Source organism: Gopherus flavomarginatus (genome assembly GCF_025201925.1).
Source record: "Gopherus flavomarginatus isolate rGopFla2 chromosome 13 unlocalized genomic scaffold, rGopFla2.mat.asm SUPER_13_unloc_1, whole genome shotgun sequence".
NCBI classification, from domain to species: Eukaryota; Metazoa; Chordata; order Testudines; family Testudinidae; genus Gopherus; species Gopherus flavomarginatus.
The window spans coordinates 5,219,816-5,241,349 of NW_026114609.1; the positions used below are offsets into that span (position 1 = coordinate 5,219,816).

At 50.3% G+C, this 21,534-nt stretch overlaps 4 non-coding genes across 4 annotated transcripts; 2 read left to right on the plus strand and 2 right to left on the minus strand.

Annotated features, from left to right (window-relative positions):
• The first annotated feature begins 5,174 nt into the window (after positions 1–5,174).
• TRNAV-GAC (transfer RNA valine (anticodon GAC)) lies at positions 5,175–5,247 on the plus strand. The gene has a single exon. It is a non-coding gene; the product is annotated as a tRNA-Val (tRNA).
• An 8,071-nt stretch (positions 5,248–13,318) lies between these two features.
• Positions 13,319–13,400, minus strand: TRNAS-GCU (transfer RNA serine (anticodon GCU)). The gene has a single exon. It is a non-coding gene; the product is annotated as a tRNA-Ser (tRNA).
• Positions 13,401–18,696: 5,296 nt separating this feature from the next.
• On the minus strand, positions 18,697–18,778 carry TRNAF-AAA (transfer RNA phenylalanine (anticodon AAA)). Its single transcript has one exon. It is a non-coding gene; the product is annotated as a tRNA-Phe (tRNA).
• A 2,469-nt stretch (positions 18,779–21,247) lies between these two features.
• TRNAC-GCA (transfer RNA cysteine (anticodon GCA)) lies at positions 21,248–21,319 on the plus strand. The gene has a single exon. It is a non-coding gene; the product is annotated as a tRNA-Cys (tRNA).
• The last annotated feature ends 215 nt before the right edge of the window (positions 21,320–21,534 follow it).

The following is a 21,534-nucleotide window of genomic DNA, read 5'->3' on the forward strand; positions in this document are numbered from 1 at the left end:
GAAATCAGAGAAAAGAAACTAGAGGAGAGTGGTTTCTAGACACCCTCCACCCATCTAACACACACACACAGACTTTTCTATGGCATTATCTTTTCCTTCTCTGTGCCATTTGTATTCTCCATAGAGCAAAATAAAACAAAAACATGCAAGTCCAAGCCTAATACAGCATGAAACTCAATACAGATCAAGTCTCACCCTCAGAGATCTTCCAATACTCTTCTTTCGCAGACTAGACTTATTTCTTGTCTGGGCCCAATCTTTTCACCAGGTATAGCCCTTGTTCCAGCTCAAGGTAGCTAGGGGACGTCTCATGACTGCACTCACCTTTCTTCTGTTCCATCCCCTTATACAGCTTTGCTACAAGGCAGGAATCTTTTGTCTCTCTCCTGGGGAAAAGCCTCAGGTTTAAGATGGATTCCTGTACCAGGTGACATGGTCACATGTCCTGGGAGACCCCAAGCCTTCATTCTTCCTGGCCTGACTACAGATGGTGCAGGACAGAGCCATCTCCAGTCAATTGTTCTGGTTAATGGGAGCCATCAAGAGTCCAAACCACTATTAATGGCCCACACTTTGCCTCATTACAATAGGACCTCAGAGTTATATTTCATATTTCTAGTTTCAGATACAGGAATGATCGGTTCATACAAATAGGATGAACACACACAGTAGATTATAAGCTTTGTAATGATACCTTACAAGAGACCTTTTGCATGAAGCATATTTCAGTTACTTTATATTCACACTCATTAGCATATTTTCATAAAATCCTATGGAGTTCAAAGTCACAGCAGGGAAAGGGTTTTACTGCGGCACCTGGAAGCAGTTGAGTTTCATGTTCAGGCTGTGGTATGAGTTCCTCCAGGTTTCTCATAAGCACACAGGGACCTTAGCAGGTCCTCTCGGTACAGGAATGGCCTAGATACGCTAAAGTGATGGGAATTGCATTTTCCTTTTTAATTTTTGTATTTCCAGTGAAATTTCTGTATAACTGTGTTTTCTCCTGGATTTGATATTTAACTAAAGAAAGAATAAGGCCTCAAGGCGCCAGATGGAGGAGCAGGCTGGGGCTAGGACTGCTAAGAAAGCAAGAGCAGCAAGTTTTCTGTATTGTTTCCTACCCTCATTTTCATGACTAATTTCTCTTCTGCATGAAATTTGCCATTTGTCCATGTGAGCCTGGATAGTTGAGTTGGTAGAGCATCAGGCTTTTAATCTAGGGTCTAGGCTTCAAGTCACTGGTAAATGAAAAAGACAGTTTTCCCTGTAATATCCTCCAAGATCTTCAGAAGGTATCTCTTGAGGACTCTCCTTGACTTCAGCTTCTCCTTTCCTAGTAAGGGCCATGTATTGCCTAGGACTGAAGGGGCAACTTCCTCACATGCCTACTGGTCTCTCAGTCTGGTTTAAGAAAGGCCTCTGGGAGCTGCAGCAAACTGCTGCAGAACAACTTGGTGAGCAAATGCAGGGTTGCCTACACAGGGTCATCCTTACCAGAACTCAGCAGAGGTCTGAGTGTTCCTTATTGGTCCCATGGTGTAAGGGCCAGCAGTCAGGACTTTGAATCCTGCAATATGAGTTGAAGTCTCAGTGGGATCTGAGAGCAATTCCTGTGGCACTTAACCCTACTGGATCTTCCAAGGCTCTGTCTTGCTTTCTCAAAGGCCATGAAAGTCTGTCTTTTGCCCGCCAGCTGTTGTGACTTGAGCACAAGAGGGGATGTTTGATCCAGAAGTCTGGCTGTGCCTGGAGTCCTGTAGGTAGGGATGCGAGCTGCATTTCCTCTGAGTCCTGAAGCTGGGCTGCAGCCTGGCCTAGGAGGCAGCCCTATTGGCTGACCTACTGGCCCAAAGTCACTTGTGCAGTGTTGGTGTCCCCAGGAATGCTGAAGGGCCTAAGGGAGGGAGGCTCAATACTCCTCCCTATCAGTCAGGGCGGAAGAGGAGGGCTGCAAGAGTGGGCAGGCTGATGAGCTGGGCCTTCTAGTGTTTGGCTGGGGACGAGGTGGGGTACGCGAACTGGGAGAAGCGGTTGCTGGCCTGTGAGGAAAGGCTCAGCCAATGGCATAAGTGGACCTTGTCATTAGCCTACAAAGTTGTGATGCTCAAGACCTATCTTTTGGCTGTGGGGAATTTCCTCAGTCATGTGTTTCCCCCTGCTCCATGAGTGCTGCTGAGACCGAACACGAGGGCCTTCCACTTCCTGCGGGGCAATAGGACGTCCCTGCCTAGTCAGGAGACATGTGGCTTTTCTGCTGTATTAGAAGGGGGGTTGGGTTTGGTGGGCTTTGAAGCCTTGTACGGCTCTCTCAGTGGTGTCTGAGCTGGAAGGCAGGTCAGGCCCAAGGGAAATGGTGGGGCAACCACAAAGAATGCAACTGACTCTTCCGATATGGTTGTATTATTTTTACCCCACTGGGTGCAGCACCGGGTATGGGATGGCCAATGATGAGGGAAGGGGGAGGCCCCCCCTTCTAGTGTTCTACTCTCACCTTACACCCTACACGATTTTCAGTGAGTGGCTTGGTGGAAGGTTCTTGCAGGATGGCTTCATCCGCAAAAGTGGCTGCCCTCTCAGCAGCTGCGGCCACAGCAGCTAGCCCCCCCCGCCCTCTTTGGCTCAATCTGAACAGAGGTCAATGTACTACTGGGTGAGACAGGCCAATTTTAGGGAGCTTCCTCTGAAGGTGAGCAACTGTCCCCAGAACTTACTGACAGGCACTTTAAAGTATTTGCAAATGTGCATGGTCGGCATGTGCAGAGCAAAGGCTGCCCAGGGGCACTGTGTCAGGCTCTGGCACCGCTTGAGACAATGGACCATCTTCAGCCACAAGGTGAGCCAGGGTCTAAGGCAGGAATGGGGTGAGGAAGCAAGTCAAGCTGAGCAAGGCAGCCAAAATTCATCTTGCCTTTGTGGGCGCTCACAGTGATGCCATTTTTGTGTGCCAGGTCTGACAAAAACAACCCAGACAGAGAAGCAGCAGGCTAAAAAAGCAGCAGGGTTATTCTGTCTGCTATCCAAGATCCATAAACCTGGAAATCCTGGATGCCCCATCATTTCAGGCAACGGCACCCTGACAGCAGGATAGTCTGGCTGTGTAGACTCCCTCCTCAGGCCCTATGCTACCAGCACTCCCAGCTATCTTCGAGATGCCACTGACTTCCTGAGGAAACTACAATCCATTGGTGATCTTCCAGAAAACACCATCCTGGCCAGTATGGAGGTAGAAGCCCTCCTACACCAACATTCCACATAAAGATGGACTACAAGCTGTCAGGAACAGTATCCCCGATAATGTCACGGCAAACCTGGTGGCTGAACTTTGTGACTTTGTCCTCACCCACAACTATTTCACATTTGGGGACAATGTATACCTTCAAGTCAGCAGCACTGCTATGGGTACTCGCATTGCCACATAGCATACTAACATTTTTATGGCTGACTTAGAACAACGCTTCCTCAGCTTTCATCCCCTAATGCCCCCACTCTACTTGCCCTACACTGATGACATCTTCATCTTCTGGACTCATGGAAAAGAGAACCCTTGAGGAATTCTACCATGATTTCAACAATTTCCATCCCACCTACAATGTCAGCCTGGACCAGTCCACACAAGAGATCCACTTCCTGGACACAACTGTGCTAATAAGCAATGGTCACATAAACACCATCCTATACTGGAAACATACTGACCGCTATACTTACCTATGTGCCTCCAGCTTTCACCCAGACCACATCACACAATCCATTGTCTACAGCCAAGCTCTAAGATACAACCACATTTGCTCCAACTCCTCAGACAGAGACAAACACCTACAAGATCTCTATCAAGCATTCTTACAAGTACACTACCCACCTGCTGAAGTGAAGAAACAGATAGACAGAGCCAGAAGAGTACCCAGAAGTCACCTACTACAGGACAAGTCCAATGAAGAAAGTAATACAACCTCACTAGCTGTCACCTTCAGCCCCCCAACTAAAACCTCTCCAGTGCATCATCAAGGATCAACAATCTATCGTGAAGGATGATCCCTCACTGTCACAGATCTTGGGAGAAAGGACAGTCCTTGCTTACAGACAGCCCCCTAACCTCAAGCAAATACTTACCAGCAACCAAACAACATAAACACTAACCTAGGAACCTAACCTTGCAACAAAGCCCGTTGCCAACTCTGTCCACATATCTATTCAGGGGACACCATCATAGGACCTAATCACATCAGCCACTCTATCAGAGGTTCATTCACCTGCATATCTACCAATGGGATATATGCCGTCATGTGCCAGCAATGCCTCTCTGCCACGTACATTGGCCAAACCAGACAGTCCCTACATAAAAGCATAAAAGGACACAAATCAGACATCAAGAATTATAACATTTAAAAATCAGTCTGAGAACACTTCAATCTTCCGGGTCACTTGATTACAGACCTAAAAGTCGCAATATTACAACAAAAAACCCTTCAACAACAGACTCCCATGAGAAACTGCTGAATTGGAATTAATTTGCAAACTGGACACCATTAAATTAGGCTTGAATAAAGCCTGGGAGTGGATGGGTTATTACACAAAGTAAAACTATTTCCCCATGTTTATTTGTCCCCCTACTGTTACTCACATCTTCCTGTCAACTGTTGGAAATAGGCCATCCTGATTATCACTGCAAGAAGGTTTTTTTCTCCTGCTGATAATAGCTCACCTTAACTGTTCACTCTTGTTATAGTGTGTATGGACAACACTCATTTTTTCATGTTCTCTGTGTGTGTGTGTGTGTGTATCTATAGCTATATCTTCCTGCTGTATTTTCCACTGCATGCATCCGATGAAGTGGGTTTTAGCCCATGAAATCTTATGCTCAAATACATTTGTTAGTCTCTAAGGTGCCACAATTACTCCTTGTTCTTTTTGCAGATAAATTAATGGAGGTTAAGTCCATGAATGGCTATTAGCCAGGATGGGTAAGGAATGGTATCCCTAGTCCTCTGTTTGTCAGAAGGTGGAGATGGATGGTAGGAGAGAGAGTCACTTGATCATTACCTGTTAGGTTCAGTCCCTCTGGGGCACCTGGCATTGGCCACTGTTGGCAGATAGGATATAGGGTTGGATGGACCTTTGGTCTGACCCAGTATGGCCATTCTTATATTATGAAGGGAGGGGCAGAGCACTGCAACAGAGTTTCTGTAGTGTAGTGGTTATCATGTTTGCTTGACATGCAAAAGGTCCGTGGTTTAAAACCAGGCAGAAACATAATGGCTTCCTTTCCCCAGCTCCTACTGGCCTGTCCCTGCTGTTGTAGGAGCAGCAGTGATATTCTATGCAATGTATAACCTGTATGCTCAATAGAGTGTGTTATACTTCCCTCCCTCCTGCTTTTGTCTCCTCTCCCTCTCTGAATACCTGTGAAGTGGTTTTCCCCTGTCCCCCTCCTGGAATGCTTGTGGGATGAATGGGCTGGTTGAACAGCTAGAAGAGCAGAAGAGCTTCCAGGTAGACAAGGTGTCTGGGACTCTAATTAGGCAGCACTCACACACCCAGAGCATGGACACTGCCCAAAGTGGAGCGTGACCAACCAGATGCAGCCAAGTCATCTCTTAGTCGCAGGCCATTAGGTGCATGTCCTTAAAAGGAGAAGGGGCCACGTGCTCAGGAGTCACTCACAAGCTTGTATCTCCAGTGACTGCCCTTTACCCGGAGCGCATGGCCAGTGGTTCTCTGCGTTGTATTTCATTGTGCCTCAGGAAGACTTACCTACATCGCACCATCCATAGCTGCACTGTGGGACACTTAGCTTGCAGAATCCTGACATCTCCAGTGCTGTGCCTGTCCTGGGAGCATGAGTATGCAAGTGTGAGTGTGACACCCCCGCTTCTTCTTTTGAACTTAGCTGTCAGTATAATAAAACCCGCTGCTTTCTGCCAAAATCTGGTGGGTCATTCGTCCTCCCTACGCTTACTAGCTGGCCCAATTTTGGGTAACAGCCTGCAATAAGCTCAACCCTTGCAGGACAGAGGGTGGTGAAATGAGCTGGGAAAAAGCCTTAGCATCAGCAGGTGAAAGCTAGAGGACCTTGGCCAGTCACCTTTTGAAGCCTTGTGGCTTGGTCTCCTCTGCCCTTGGAGGTTGGTCTATGGCGGCCGGCTCTTCCTGCTAGCTTCCTTTGTGTGACTTGCCAAAGGAGGGAGTGAGGCAGGAATGGGACAAAAGAGGAAAGTCTAGCTGAGGAAGGCAGGGCAGAAGCTAAGCCCATTTGTTCTGCAAAGCCTGAAAAGCCTGGGGAGGTGCGGTTGGCTGCTGGGAGGTAGAATCCTGTGCCTACCTCTTGGCTTCCCAGGGATGGCTACTTGCATCCCAGGAGAAGGATGGTTCTGGGTGAAAGGAAAACAAGCAAAGCTCTGGGAGGAAATTTGGGTGTGGGATGCAGGCTCTGTGCTGGGGGAGCGGGCTAGGGATGCAGGTGGGGTCGCGCTTACCCTGGGCACTGCAGCTCCCAAAGTGACTGGTACACACAACCCTGGGGAGCAGGTCCTAGGTGGGCCGTGCCAGGGGGTCTCTGTGTGCCGCTGCCTGCAAGCGCTGCCCCCAGAGCTCCCATTGGCTGCAGTTCCTGGCCAATGGGAGCTGTGGAGTTGGTACTCGAGGGCAGGGGTAGTGAATGGAGACATTCCCCCGAACCCAGAGGATGCTGGGACATGCCGGCCATTTCTGGGAGTGACACAGAGGGATGGAGGCAGAGTGGGCAGGGAGCCACCTTAGTGCTGCTGGCACATCTCTGCACACCCATTAGGGGAGGGGGGCAGAGGTCGTCCATGTGCTGCCTGGGGTAGGGGCAGTGCACAGAGCTGCCTCCCCTACTGGGTCTATTACAGGAGGGGAGGGGGGGTCTTTTGGCCTGTAAGGTGCAGCAGGTCGGACTAGATGATCACATTGGTCCTTTCTGACCTTAAAGGCTCTGAGTCTAAAAGGGAGAGGGAAGTAAAGGAAGTTTTTTTAAAAAAAATAAACCAAACATTGTAATACCAGGATAACTCCACCTGCTCATTGTCTAGTCCCACCCCTTTCTTCCTCCACTTGTGCGTTGAATGACCTGCAGAACATTGATTCTCTCCTTCCATTGCTAAACTGATACAATAGGTCTGAAATTAAACTAATTCCCAGCAGAGAAAACACCACATCACTGCACTGGCTGGCAATCAAACCCCAGTCAACTATTTGGAAGGCAGCTATGCTCACCACTATACCACCAATGCATCTGGTGGCAGTGTCACTTATGGTTGCCCAATGAGGCTAGACAAGCATTGAGGAGATTTTCTGCCCATTAAAATGAACTGGATTCTCATCACTAAAAAAAAACCACCTCCATCTTCACTTGTGTTTGAACCATCAGCCTTTCAATTAGCCACCAAAGATGTTAATCACAAGGTATGTCTACACTAGGGGATTATTCTGATTTTACAGAAACCAGTTTTTGGAAACAGATTGTATAAAGTCGAGTGCACGCGGCCCCACTAAGCACATTAGTTCGGCGGTGTGCGTCCATATACCGAGGCTAGTGCCAATTTCCGGAGCGTTGCACTGTGGGTAGCTATCCCATAGCTATCCCATAATTTCTGCAGTCTCTCCCACCCATTGGAAATCTGGGTTGAGGTCCCAATGCCTGATGGGGCAAAAACAGTGTCGTGGGTGATTCTGGGTACATGTCGTCACTCAGTCCTTCCTCCGTGAAAGCAATGGCAGACCATCATTTCGCGCCCTTTTCCCTGTATTGCCTGAGCAGACGCCATAGCACGACAACCATGGAGCCCATTCAGCCTTTTTTCACCGTCACCGTATGACTACTGGATGGTGCTGACAGACGCGGTACTGCAGCGCTACACAGCAGCATCCCCTTGACTTTTCAAGTTAGCAAAGATGGTGTCATAAACAGATAAGTAAGAGTTAATAGCACAGAGGTGCTTCATATCTCTTTTGCCTGGAAAGGATTAACAAGAACAGTGAGCCTGGCTGTCACCTGACCAGAGGACCAATCAGAGGACAGGATACTTTCAAATCTTGAGGGAGGGAAGTTTTTGTGTGTGCTGTTAGTTTTGGTTGTTGTTCACTCTGGGGGCTCAGAGGGACCCGATGTGCAACCAGGTTTCTCTCCAATCTCCCTTATACCAGTTCTTATAGATTCCAAGTAGTGAGTACTAGATAGATAAAGCGAGTTAGGCTTATGTTTGTTTTCTTTATTTGCAAATGTGTATTTGGCTTGGAAGGAGTTCAAATGGATATTTTGCTGAAAAGGTTTTAATTTGTACTTGTATACTTAGGCTGGGAGGGTGCTCCCAGTGTCTATAGCTGAAAGACCCTGCACCTATTTCATTTTTTTAAATGTACAAAGATAATTTTTACTGTTTTTTCTTTCTTTAATTAAAAGCTTTTCTTGTTTAAGAACCTGATTGTTTTTTATTCTGGGTGAGACCCCAGGGACTGGGTCTGGATTCACCAGGGAATTGGTGGGGAGAAAGGAGGGAAGAGGGAGAGAGAGGCTGATTTCTCTCTGTGCCAGGATTACTTTGTCTCAGGAAGAGTCTGGGAGGGGGAAAGAGAAGGAGGGAGGACGGTGAATTGTCCTCTCTGTTTTGTGATTCAAGGAGTTTGAATCACAGTGATCTTCCAGGGTAACCCAGGGAGGGGAAGCCTGGGAGAGGCAACGGTGAGGGAAAGGGTTTACTTTCCTTGTGTTAAGATCCAGAGAGTCTGGGTCTTGGGGGTCCCCGGGCAAGGTTTTGGGAGGACCAGAGTGTACCAGGCACTGGAATTCCTGGTTGGTGGCAGCGCTACAGGTTCTAAGCTGGTAATTAAGCTTAGAGGAATTCATGCTGGTACCCCATCTTTTGGACGCTAAGGTTCAGAGTGGGGATTATACCATGACAGATGGTTACCAGCCATACCGTCCCGTCTGCTGCTTTGCAAGTTGACAATGACAGTTACCAGTTATACTGAACCGTCTGCTGCTGTCATGGGTGCTCCTGGCCGGCCTCGGTGAGGCTGGCCAGGGGCGCATGGACAAAAATGGGAATGATTCCCCAGGGTCATTCCCTTCTTTGAGTTTTGTCTAAAGGGAGAGTCAGTCCTGTCTAGACTATCAGGCAAGCCTACTAAAGAACAAGAGAGTCAAACAGCCACTCTGGGTGAGAGCCCCAGGCATCCCGCAGAAATGATGACCTGCATGCCATTCCAGGGGGGTCCCCTGCAATACCCCACCCATTGCTTCCCTCGTCCCCCACCCTTCCTGGGCTACTGTGGCAGTGATCCCCCTGTTTATGTGATGAAGTAATAAAGAATGCAGGAATTTGAAACAACACTGACTTTATTGCCTCTGCAAGCAGAGCTCAAAGGGGGCCAAAGCCGCAGAATTGGTGCCACACTAACCCTAATCCGACATCGCAAATACCGATTTCAGCACTACTCCCCTCGTCGGTACAGATATCGGTATTAAGAGCCCTTTATATCGATATAAAGGGCTTCGTTGTGTGGACGGGTGCAGGGTTAATGCGATTTTATGCTGCTAAATTAGATATAAACTTGTAGTGTTGACCAGGCCAGAGAGAGCAGCAGGTTTTCCCTACTGTTTCCTGCTCTTGTTTTCTTGACTAGTTCTCCTCCACACCAAGTTGCTCTTTCACTTTGTGAGTCTGGCAAACTCAGTTGGCAGAGCATCAGGCTTTTAATTGGATGGTTCAGGGTTCAAGTCCCTGGTCAGGTGATAAACTACTCCCCAAGATCTTAAACTGTCTTTCTGGAGTCCTCTTTGACATAACTTTCTCTCATCAGGATTTTCCCTTTCCTCAGAAGGGCCTTTTTCTGTGTGTGTTTGAAGGGGCAATTTCCTGACAGCCCCTTTGTCCTTGCAGCCTGGAGGAATAAAGGCCTCTGGGCATATAGCATGTTCCTTCCCTGCACACACACACAAACACATAGAATATCCCTAGGAATTAGAATCACCTGCTGCTTTCCCCTTTCCTGCTGGATCCCCAAATGACGATGCTCTTCAGCCTAAACCCATGTCCCCTCTTTTCCCAGTGCCCCTCAGTCCCAAACTTCAGTCCCTTCTATGCACACTGCTTCTCACTCCGAACCAGAGCCTACTCCTCTTCACCCTTCTCCTCTGTCCCTACTCACAGCCCCCTCAATCCCAACCCACAGGCCCCTCCTCCTCACGCTGCTCCTCAATCCCAACCCAGAGCCCCCTCCTATTCCCAGTGCCTCTCAATCCCAACCCACAGCTCCCTCCTTCCCTCCAGCAGCAGGTGCTTCAGACTCCCTCAGGAAGATTTTCTTGCAAGGATTCGTGTATGAGTCTGCATGTGGATTTTACAGTATATTGGAAATATGCTGGGTTGCTTGCTGAAATGATCACTTTTGTCTGGTGTTGGATTCCCAATCTCCTTGTTATTGGGGTAGGAGAAATAAAGCGTTGTTATCCTTGTTGTGTAAATTGAGGGCAGCACAACTGTGCTCGGCAGACCCCGACTGAGGGACTCATGCTCAGTTCAATAGCACTTGCTAGGCAGGGGACAGGAGTTTGAAAGCCAAATTGGCTGGCGCATGGGTCCTAATACTAAAATTTAGGGGTTAGATCAGTGTTAGGACAGGGTGGCTGTGGAGGGATGAGTGAGTCCGCAGACAAGTTAGTGAGAATAGTGCTTCTTATTTTCCCCCTTTTCCACCCAGGGTGGCAGGTGAACTCTACAGAAGCACCTCTGGGCTTGCACTGACTAAGGACAACAGCTGTGAGTGGGGTGCAGAGAGGGGATGGCTCATGTTAAAGGACTTTTGGTTGCTGGACTTATGAACCGTAGGGAGAAGGACACTGCCCAGCTTATTTGTGGGTGGGTCTTTTCCTCTTGGTTTATGTTTATGCGTTGGGGCTGCTGACATGACTTCTGCTAACCCTGGGCTTACATTGCAAAATAGGCATACCCTGAGAGGGCATCTATAACGTAATAAAAGCAGTGTGGCCCGGCTGGCCTGGATCATCTGACTTGGACTCCTGGGGCTCAGGTTGTGAGGCTATAAAGTGCAGAGTAGACATTTAGGCTCAGACTGGAGCCCAGGTTAGGAGACCCTCACCCTTTGTGGGGTCTTGTAGGGTGGGTTCAAGCCCAAGTGTCTACACTGTAATTTTATAACCCAGCAGCACAAGCCCCACAAGCCTGAATCAACTGACCCAGGGTTTGAGAATAATGACTTGGGTGTGTTTATAACAGTGCAGACATAATACTACGCTATGTCCACGCTGCAATGAAGCACCCAGGGCTGCCCCATTCCAGCTCAGGCTCCCGAGGCTTTGGCCATGGGGTGGTAAATTTGCAGTGTAGATGTCTCAGCTCAGGCTCAATACTGGGCTCTGGGCCCCCTCAATGTTGGGAGGGAGTTTAGCAAGCAAAAAAGGTAAAACCGCAATGAAGTATTACCCTGGACTCAATGGCATTTCTCCATTGGTCTGTCTGCTTTGGGGCAGGGACAATAGCACATCCTTCTGCATTCGTTATTTCATAGGGTGGTTTAGGATTTTCATTCTCAGACACTGGGCACAAAGCAGGACTCAACCCTCGGCATAAACTAAATGAGCTGGCCACAGATTCTAGCAGCCACAATGAGCATTTGGTGTGAGAGCTCAGACCTGCCCCTGTCCCAGAGGGAGGGGGTCATTCATGAGGCGACTGGACCGTTGACCTACCAGCTCCTAACTCCCAAACGTTCAGTAACTCTGTTATCAGTGCCTGTGTGTGTAATTTAAGCCATAAGAAAACCCACACTGGGCTAGACCAAAGGTCCTTCTGACAACAGCCAAGAGCAGGTGCCCCAAAAGCCACTCAACAGGGCACCACTGGCAGCTATTATCCCTGCCTCAAAAGCAGACAGACCAATGGAGAACTGCCATGAGTCCAGGGTAATACTTCCCTGCGGTTTTACCATTTCCACTTGCTAAACTCCCTCCCATCCTTCTGGCCTCCTAGACCTATCCTAATGTTATGTCTACACTATGATTAAAACACCCAGGTCACCTGTCTCAAAGCCCAGGTCAGCTGACTCAGGGTTATGGGACTTGGACTGCAAGACTATAAAATTACAGTGCAGACATATGGACTCAAAGCCAACCTCTGAGACCCCACAAGGGGTGAGGGTTTCTGAACCCAGGCTTCAGTGTGAACCCAAATATCTGCACCACAGTTTTTAGCCTCTCAGTTCTAGCTACATGAGCCCAAGTCAGATGACCCAGGCCAGCCATGCTGCCATCTTTATCCCGGGAGAGATGGATTCTAAGGGTACATTCTCATTGCAATGGAAGCCCAGGTGTGGCACGCTGTGCTTAAAGCAGCACCCTGCAAGCCTCATATTCACCACTCTCATATAGTGATGATACGTTTTGAACAAAGTCTGCCTGGTGAGGTATCATTTTAAAAATCTTGAACTGTTCATCTGTTGAACCTTAATGTCTTCTTGCATTCTGTGTGCTCACATTGGTTTGGGAAGTTATGAAGTTTGCTCTGTGTGCATTACAGAAATATGTTATGAAGTTGGGAAATGCCCCCCACCAGCCTATCAGGTGCGACAAGAGAGGAGCCAGACTCACTGCTGGCCTATTGAAGGTGGCTACAGTCCCAAGGACTATCCCAGGAACCGTGTACAATGCAGACTTCGCCGAGATAACACAGCAACAATGGACATTGCTTGACTCACATCATAGCAAAGGAGCTTTCTAGAAAGTTGGAAGAAACTATGAAAGAGGGGAAGAGACATCATGACTTGGCATCTCTCCCCCACAAATCAACAGCTGGAAACACACCTGGATGACAAAACTGATTCATAAATCAGAAGAGAATAATAATAATACATTCAAACCAAAGTCCCCAAATTACTGGTTTTTCAGCCGAAAATTTTCAGTTTGGGGAATTTTGTTTTCGCAGCCAGACCTTGCCAAGGGAAGCAGGGAGAAAATGTTTGAGTTGCCTCCTTCAGAACAGCTTAGCCTAGACACTCTAGCTTTGGGTCACTGTCATGGCTTTGCTGAGAACTGGGGTATTTTAATAATTTGGGGAGGTCTCAGGGTGTTTGGGGGAGATTATGAGGCTGTTACCTTTTGAGATAAAAACTAAGACATACAGGGCTTGAGAATTTTATTTTTAGAAATGTGAGATTTAGATATTTTATTTAAAGCAAGGGGGTTTCTGAGCAGGGTTTTGTTTGCAGGAAGCAACATTGTTTTGTCTGTCATTGTACCAAAGGGGAGATGGTGGTCTAGAAAGGAGGAGTGAAGACTAAATGCATCCGATGAGGATGGGATTTGAACCAATGCGTGCAGAGCACAATGGATTAGCAGTCCATCGCCTTAACCACTCGGCCACCTCATCTGAGATGTTAGGAAATGGACAGGATGAGAAATTTAAGGCCAGCAGAGACAGGGACACTAAGGTGTTTTTAAATACTAAGCAGAAGCAGGGGCTGAATGAGCTCCCGCCTCACCCGTACTGACCAGCTGTGGGAAAGGCTTCAGGAACAGACCATGTTTGCATAGACACACCTACTCTGCCTAGGTATGCAGCATCATGGGGCCGCTTCCACAAAATGACCAGTTTTAGCTGGTGGTGGTCACAAATCACTTTAGCACTGAGTTGCATGAAATGTTATTATCCTTCCTGCATGAGTGAAGGGCAGCAGAACATACTTAGTCGGTCCTGATAGGTGAGGAATAGCTGTTATTGGACTGCATAGAAGTGATTCAGAACGTCACCTAAACCAGTGGTCCCCAAACATTTCACACTGTGCCCTCTTATCCATGGCTGTGGGCCCTCGGAGCCGCAGTTGAAAACTGGGGCTGGGAGTGGGATGTTGCTTGCTGAAGAGAGGGGTGCAGACAGGGGTAAGGAGGTCGAGGCCGAGCTGGCAGTCAGGGGCCCAGGCTGAGGGTGGGGTTGGAAAAGAGCTGGGACAGAGTTGGGCTGACAGGTGCTCCCTCCATGGGGGCTGGCTCAGCCCCTGAGGTGCCCCCATGAATGTTCCTCTGTGTCCCCCTAGGAGTCACACCCCACATTTTGGGGAGCACTGAACCCTACACGTTAAGCAGGGGCTAGTGATGCCAAAGCCCAGGGAAAGGGAGAACAAGTGCAGGGGCCCCAGCACTGGAACTAGGCCCCCTCACTTCTGTCTGTGGCTCTGCCCCCTGCCACACCTTCCACCCACGGCCCCATCCACTATGTCACCTCTGTTCCACCACTTCCCCCACTAGCCCCACCCTGTCACTCCTTTACTCCTGCCCCGCTGTGTCCCCAAGACCAGAGAAGCTTTGTGCCCCTGCTGCAGCCCCTGGGCAGTAGCACGGAGTGAGAGCTCCTCCAACCCTGGGGCTGACATGGGGGAGACTTTTCCAGGGGGACCTAATTTCTCCAGGGCCCCTAGTCATGGGCTCCACTGCCTCTTGGTGACACAAGGTTTGGGGAGGCTGAGCCTCCCCGAGCCTCCATTATGTGCTGCCTAGGCTACCGCTGCTCAGTGTGTGGCCAGTCTCTGTGTGTTCTCTGCTGTTTGTGCTGGGGAGCCTGGCTGGCCTTAGGGGTGGGGCCCTCCGGCAGCCGCCCAGGACTTCAGGGGGTCAAAGGGCACTGTGTGCCAGTGCAAAGGTGCTCACTGCTCTCCCCTGCCCCAGTGCTCCTCCATGGCCCCATAGAGGGTTGGAGGGAGAGAGGAGCAACACTATGTGCTCCATGCGTCCTGGTCACTTTCCCCACCTGGGCTGTGCTGTGAGGGGAGCATCAGAAGCTGCTGCTCTCTGCCCTCCCCTTATGCAGCCTGGCTGAGGAAAGTGACCCGGATGCAGGGAACTCAGGTGATGTTGCTTCTTGCCCCCGCACCCCACCCCCACAGCTCCTAGGGGTGCCGGGAGGAGCAGCCTTCCAGGGAGGAGCGGGCAGCAACGTGAGCTGCTCCATGCTCACAGGTCACTCTCCCCATGTGGGTGCAGGAGGGGGTGCAGGGCTTAGGGGTGAAGAGGGTGCAGCAGAGGGGTAGTGGCTGGTAGCACAGGAAGGGAGTGTGGGACTTAAGGGCAAAGGGGACACAGTGTAGGGGTTAGGGCACAGGAGGGGGCAGGAGATAGGGGTGAAGGAGGTGCAAGGGTTGGGAGTGCAGGAGCTGGGAGGAAAGGGGGAGGGAGAAAGGGGGAGGGGGATTGTCTAGGGGCAATGGGGAAGTGCTAAAGTACAAGTTTTGCCCAGGGCACCATTTCCCCTAACGCTGATCCTTGATAACATTTCTTGCTGGGAGGAGGAGGGGGAGAAGAGAGGGATGAGGCGTTTTCTCTCTGTTTCTTTCCTCTCCATTTTCTGCTCCTTCCTTCAATTCCAGAAACCTCCCTTGTGTTTCAGACTGTGCAGTGACGCCCTCCCCACCCCAGGCCTCTGGAGCCTTTGGAGCAGAAAGATCCCAGGAGCTGAGGAGGAATCCAGGGGTGAGTAGCTGGCAGGAAGGAGTCCTAGCAGCTCTTCTGGGAGTGCAGGGGAGAAATGACTCCCCCTTCTCTGGATTCTCCCCATGGGGCTCTGGGGAGCAGGGAGCGTTGTGTGATAAATTCCATCCAATATCCACCTTTGATCCAAGCCGAGGGACATCTCAGCTCTGCACGTTCCCCTTGGCAGCACCAAACAAGGGATGTTTTCCATTACCTAGGAGACCCAGCCAGGGACTGATGTGCTGGAGATATGTTGGGAAAGGGACTGTCTGAATGCCCAAAACAGGAAACGAACAATCTACAGCGACATCATTAACCGCAAACACACTCTAACCATGATCCAGCCAGTAGGGAAATGGGCAGAAATTCTTGCTGTTCAGCCATGGCCACATGTACAGAGCTGCACAGCAGTGAGTGTGCTGGGGAAGCTGGTCTGAGCAAACAATTGGAAATGCCCCTTCAGTGAGAACAGAACCAGAGTGTAGAAAGGCCCCTGTGTTAAGTGGTTGTGGCTGAGGGCTTAGGGAGCTGGGGTATGACACCATAGGGGTCTTTGTGGAGGTTTGATTTTTGCCAGCTAGGAAAGGCTGGTGTGTGGTGTCTTCATGGCTGTACTTTCAGTGATGCAGGTTTCTCTATCCCATTGTTCCATGGGCATCCTACTAGATTGCCAGCTGCCTTTCAACTGCAGTGTGGAGACTGTTTGTGTGCAGGGAGAGAAAGTGTGTGTGTTGAGGTAGATAAAACCGGATCATTATTATCCCTACTTGAAAGAGGGAGAAGCTAAGGCTGAGAAAGGAGAATTAACTTGTCTTAGGTCACACAGCCAGTCAGTGGCAGAGTTGGGAAAAGGACTCAAAAGCCCTGATTTTGAAACTAACCATCAGATCTTGAATTTCATACATGGAATGACCTGAGTAAAGTGCTCTCACGTGAGCTCAAGACCAACAACAGTGCACAGTAATTATTCAGCAAGTATCTGAGGAGAACTGCAATGTTAGAGAGAATCACGAACTGCTCAGAGACCATTAATGCAGAGAAGCAGCAAGATTCTTCAAACATATGACTGGTTACGACTTATTTACTTGGTCTTAAAAGAGAAGAACAAGGACCTGAGTCTCCTCCTTGTCAAAAACCCCCTGCTCAGCCAATCAGGGTAGAGACTTAGGATGGGAGGCTGAGGGTTCTCACCAGAGAGCCCAAAGGATGGCCCAGGTCACCGGTGGGGATCACTGCCCGAGCATTATCTCAGCCGCACATTTTTGGGTGGACCTCCCAGAGTGGGAGCTACAGAGCACTCCCCCGCAACACACACACACACACACACTTTACTCTTGGTGTTGGGAGGGGAACAGGTGAAAGGACAAAAGCAAGAGACAAAGAGAAAGGAGGAAGGGATGGATAGAGGAAAAGGTGAAACAAAAAGGACAAACCCTAATGTCCCCAGTGATTCTAAGGGACAAAATCTCAGGTGTGGAATAAAATTCTGCCTCCTTAACCTTGTGTTTTCCATGCCTAGCATTCATCTGTCTCCAGATGGATCAGACTGAACAGGTTTCAAACCTCGAGGAGGCTCTTACCTTCTAAACAGGGATGGCTGTTTTCTAGTAAAATCAGGAAAAGGGAAGGAGAAAACTTGAAACAAGTTCCTTCTGGTGCTCACGTATGTGAACCCGAATACTCTCTCAGTCCTCAAAGAGAGACCTGGAGAAGGAGACTTGCTGAAGCAAAGCCACAGGGGTCTCTGAGGTTTCCCTGGCCCCTCGCCCCTCTCCTGCCTGGCTGATGTCAGCATCTCTCTGTGAGGTCATCACCTCCCCACCACCTTTGACCAATAGTCTGAGGTCCTGCAAAAGGCTTTTGTGATGTCACTGCCACACCCCTCCCTTGCTGTGCTAATGTCCTGCCCCTGGCCAGGCACTTTGGAGGTTTGAGCTGCTCCCTGTGGATCACCCCACTCAAGGAGCGTTCGTTCTAGGAAGCAAGCCAGTAGTTTTGGATCATCTGCAAATTTTGTCACCTCACTGTTCAGCAGATCATTTATTAATATGTTGACTAGTCCTGGTCCTAGTACAGACACCACGAGATACCTGTTTCCATCCTGAAAACTGACCATTTAGTCCTATCCTTTGTTTCCTATCTTTTAACCAGTTATTTATCCACATGAGGACCTTCCGGAGGTGAAAGTAAGCAGGTATGTTACGGTATGGGGTACTGGCAAGAGCCAGTACGCTGTGCCAGCCCGGCCCGTCTTCCCCAGGCTGGTGATTTAAAGGACCCATGCCTCCCTGCTGCAGTTGGACCGCAGGCCCTTTAAATCACCTCCCGAGCCCCCCTGCCAGAGTCCTGGGGAGCAAATCACTGTCGTGGATGCTGCTCTCTCCCGCTCTGCGAACACAGAGCAGGGGCGGCAGAAGCTTCCTTACAGTGGGGGGGCACTGTTATCCGAACTGTGGCACCCCCATGACACTCCTTCCTTAAGGACCCCCACTCACAGCTCCTCTCCCCTCGAGGCCACACCCACAGAACGCCTCTTCCCCAAGACTGCACCCTTCCCCGCCTCCATCATTTGTCCTAACAGCCAGTGAAGAGTGGTGGGGCCATGGCCCTCTAACCCCCCTGTTCCAGCACCCCTGACACAGAGCTAAGCAGGCAGCAGTGTGTACGTGTATGTGTGTGTGTGTGACAGAGAGTGCTGGGCTGTGCTGAGCTGAGCCAGTGAGAGAAGGGGGGCTGATGTCGGGGCTGTCCCCTGCCTCAGGACTGGTTGCTTCCAGCAGCTGTCTGAACTTAGAGACAGTGTGCCGACACACGCACTCTTCCGCAATGCACACACTGTCTCTCTCCCACCAAGCACACTGCAGTTGAAAAGCAGCTGGCAATCTAGTAGGATGCCCATGGAACAATGGGATAGAAAACTGTATCATTTGATGCTGTACTAGCCCGTGAGGCATTGCAAACCCTTCCCAAAGCACCCTGCAGCCAGTTGCACAGTGGGATAGCTACCACAATGCACTGCTCTCTGTGGCCATCCAAGAGATGCTAGCATGGATGTGCTCTGGTGACACAGGGCATAGGGTGGACATGCAACAGCTGTTCAATTAAAACACTTTAACTAAAGCCATGTTACTCTTTCATCTAGACATAGCTTAAGAATGAGACAAGACTCAGCTTCATCAAAACTGAAGAACCATAATTTCCTCCATAATTGGCAGGATTTGAACCTGCACAGGGAGACCCCAATGGATTTTTAGCCCACCGACTTAACCACTCAGCCACAACTACTTGCTTGATTTGGGGTTCTCACTGTCCTCTAGTTCTGCTCTCACTGAGTGATCAATTCCAGTTGTTTCCTCAGACCAGCTTCCACAACACACACACTGCTGTGCCATTGTGTAAGTGTGTCCATGGCTGAATAGCAAGAATTCCTCCTCCTTTCCCTTCTGGCTGGAGCATGAGGCGAGTGCGTTTGTGGTCAGGGCCGCCCAGAGGATTCTGGTGGCCTGGGGTCTTCGGCAGCAGGGTGCCTCCGCTTCAGCGGTAATTCGGCAGCACGGGGTCCTTCTGCTCCTGGATCCGCTGCCGAAGTGCCCCGAAGACTCACAGTGGGGGCCCCTGCAGCTGAATTGCCACCGAAGCAGGACCCACCGCCGAAGTGCAGCTAGGTCTTCAGGGCAAAGACCGGGAGCGGAAGAAGCTGCGGGGGCCCGGGCCCCGCAAGAGTTTTCTGGGGCTCCCAGAGCGAGTGAAGGACCCCGCTCCAGGGGCCCCAAAAAACTCTTGTGGGGGCCCCTGCGGGGCCCGAGGCCTGGGACAAATTGCCCCACTTGCCCCCCACCCCCCCGGGCTGCCCTGTTTGTGGTTAATGACATAGCTGTAGCTTGTTGTCCATTTCTTGCCTTGCTCATTCAGACAGTCCCTTTCCTGTCATATCCCCAGCATATCAGTGATTGCAATAGCAGGGGGCAGGTTTTCTCTGGGGCACTGAGCTTTGCCAGGGGGTTGATGGCTCCTTTCTTAACTCACCCTGGAGTAAACTCAGCTTTTTATTCCATCCTTGTTGTTTCAAGGAATAACAACAGATGACCAAAGAAAGAGGTGGACAGGGTGGGTCTCAGGGGAGGGGCAGAGAGGTGTGGGCGGTGGGCAGGTCAGGTCAGGGGAGGGGGCAGAGAGATGTGGGAGGTGGGCAAGGCAGGTCTCAGAGAAGGGGTCAGAGAGGTACAAGCAGTGGGCAGGGCAGGTCTCAGGGGAAGGTCAGAGAGGTACAAGCAGTGGGCAGGGCAGGTCTCAGGGGAAGGTCAGAGAGATGGAAGTGGTGGGCAAGGCCAGTCTAGGGGAGAGGGCAGAGAGGTGTGGGCAGGACTGGTCTCAGGGGAGGTGGCAGAGAGGTGTGGGCAGGGCTGGTCTTAGGGGAGGGGGCAGAGAGAGGGGAGGGGACAAAGAGGTGTGAGTGATGGGCAGGGTGGGTCTCAGGGGAGGGGTAGAGAGGTGGGCAGGGTGGATCTCAGGGGAGGGCTCAGAGAGGTGTGGGTGATGGGCAGGGTGAGTCTCAGGCGAGGGGGCAGAGAGGTACGAGCAGTGGGCAGGGCAGGTCTCAGGGGAGGGCTCAGAGAGCTGTGGTCAATGAGCAGGGTGAGTCTTGGGGAGGGCTCAGAGAGATGTGGGTGATGAGCAGGGTGAGTCTCAGGGGAGGGGGCAGAGAGGTGTGGGCAATGGGCAGGGTGAGTCTCAAGGGAGGGTCAGAGAGGTGTGGGCAATGGGCAGGGTGAGTCTCAGGGGAGGGGGCAGAGAGGTGTGGGCAATGGGCAGGGTGAGTCTCAGGGGAGGGGGCAGAGAGGTGTGGGCAGCAGGCAGACCTTGGGGTAGAGGGTGGAGAGGCGCGAGGAGGTCTTGGGGGAGGAGAGGAGCGAGCGAAAGGTGGACCAGCAGGCCTCAGCCAAAGAGCAGGTGTGGGAAGTGGCCAAATGGGATTGAGGCAGAGCACAAGTGGGGCCTCAGAAGGAGGAGAATGAGTGGAGTTGGGGGACAGCACCACAGGCTGGGCAGGGCCGCCCACAGGATTCAGGGGGCCTGGGGCAAAACAATTTCAGGGGCCCCTTCCATAAAAAAAAGTTGCAATACTAGAGAATACTATATGATCATAGGGGCCCCTGTGGGGCCTGGGGCAAATTGCCCCACCTGCCCTCCCTCTGGGCAGCGCTGCCCTCAGCCTCTCCTCGTAAGTCCCCTGCCTCCTAATCATTTTTGTTGCCCTCCCCTAAACTCTCTCCAATTTGTTTCTGTAGTGGGGGGGTGAAAACTGGATGCTATGCTCCAGATGTGGCCTCACCAGTGCTGAATGGAGGGGAATAATCACTTCCCTCTATCTGCTTGCAATGTTCCTACTAATCCAGCCCAATATGACCAATTCCCCATATTGAATGCAGACACAGCAATATTTGATAAATTGGTTCCTTTCCATTCAGGAGGTTATTTCCCACCTATTCATAAATAATGAAGATGCTCTAAGTGGAGGGGAGAGAGTTGTCCCGTCCGTGCAGTTAATCCATCTCCTCGAGAGGTGGTAGCTATGTCAGTGGGGGGAAGCTATGCTGGTGTATGTGCAAGCTGTGGTGTCTACATGTGTATATAAAATTTAATCAAACCCCATTTTTAAAACCCCTGTGGTCTGGGAATAGAAAAGGAGCTCTCTGATGCAGAGCCTGTCCTTCAAAATCCTTAAGATCACTGATTTGCCTATGCAAATATTATGGGGGTATAGCTCAGTGGGAAAGTGTTTGACTGCAAATCAAGTGGTCCTTGGTTCAAATCCAAGTGCTCCCTCACAAACCTGTTTCTTCAGTAAAGATGATTCTATTTCCAATATATTCAGGAGCTCCACTAAATGGGGGTCCCTGAAATACATGTGCACCCTCAATGTTTTCCTGTGCAAATGCATAAAAACCTAGCAAACGTGTCCCCCAGCTGAAATCACTTCCAATCCTCTAAGTGTCTAGGTTTGTTTTCATCAATTAAACAAAGGCACGTGAAAACACATT